This window comes from Schistocerca americana, chromosome 3, assembly GCF_021461395.2.
Source record: "Schistocerca americana isolate TAMUIC-IGC-003095 chromosome 3, iqSchAmer2.1, whole genome shotgun sequence".
Classification (NCBI taxonomy): Eukaryota; Metazoa; Arthropoda; class Insecta; order Orthoptera; family Acrididae; genus Schistocerca; species Schistocerca americana.
Genome location: NC_060121.1, coordinates 121,467,316 through 121,468,553, shown reverse-complemented (window position 1 = coordinate 121,468,553; position 1,238 = coordinate 121,467,316). Strand labels below are relative to the sequence as shown.

Genomic DNA, 1,238 nt, shown 5'->3' with positions numbered 1-1,238 from the left:
ATGGATGACGAAAGAATGTTACCGATCGTACTCAGAGACATTATTATTTTCGCTACTTTACTTCTATGCACAGAATGTGGTAATTTGCGAATAATCACATATCTCATACTGCGGAATACTTTCCCTTACGAGGCTGTCCTAACACCATCCAGCTCAATTTAGTTAGGTTCTAGACCCACGGCGCTGGGAACACTTGAGTGCGATCTCTCACACACACACACACACACACACACACACACACACTCACTCTCTCTCTCTCTCTCTCTATGCTTGCCTTCATTTGGGAGCCATCTGCTGCCACAGAACGGAACTAGTTGGTCCAATTCGACCGAACAGCTAGAGTTTATTGTATCAAATGGAACTAACAATTATCCCATCCCAGATGATATGGAACAGCTTTGTGGAAACTGAAAACTATTTCTGTAACGTTATCGGCTCTTGCCTATTGCAGGTGGGGCCACGGTTAATATGTACAGTTAGACGCGCTCGATTCGTCTGATGTATCCTGTATGACATAAAGTTCAGCGTTTTCCAACTGTAAAGCATACTTACCTGGCACAGGGGATACCGTGATCATGAAGGCGGTTCCTCCAGGACGAGGCTCTTCCATTGCACTTCGGTTGGGCTGACCCCTGCGATTACCCCTAATGTGGGTAACTCGGGTGCATAATTTTTGGTAGTCGGGACTGCGTTCGCGCAGACCCGGTCATATTGTAATTAAAATATAGTGATTAAAGGGTGTTCTCATGACGGTATGTAAAGTCTATTATTTTCACTTTAACCGATCTAACGACGAGGCAAGGGGACAAATACTCTCCTTATTTCATACTGCTTACATGGAAACTCAAGCGTTATTTCGGCAGGTTTCTTGTTTGCTGGTGGAAGGCTACATTATTGTACAGACCACACTCGGGAATAGTCAATTCGACGATTTTGACAGGCCATGTAGAGCACATATGGGGCAGAAATGACGATTCCAAAGATGTACTAAAGAATGCGTAATATGTCAAGTGTTGTGGTATAAACATAACAATCATGACAAGTAGGCGGGAAGGTGTAGCCTGTATCATCTAGTAACATAACTTACGCGAGCTTCATATCGGCACTGACATGCTGCAACATTATGAAGTGGAACTATGAAAGAGCCTAACTACGTGGAAGTTCTCTCACAATTGTACGAACGCTATAACAGGTACACTGTGGTGAAGTATCCTCAAATTGTACAGTGATTTATTTAT

The 1,238-nt window shown here is 43.4% G+C and overlaps 1 non-coding gene across 1 annotated transcript; it reads left to right on the top strand.

Moving 5' to 3' along the window:
• Window positions 1-544: 544 nt before the first annotated feature.
• Window positions 545-707, top strand: LOC124608383. Its single transcript, XR_006979038.1, has one exon. It is a non-coding gene; the product is annotated as a U1 spliceosomal RNA (small nuclear RNA).
• Window positions 708-1,238: the final 531 nt, after the last annotated feature.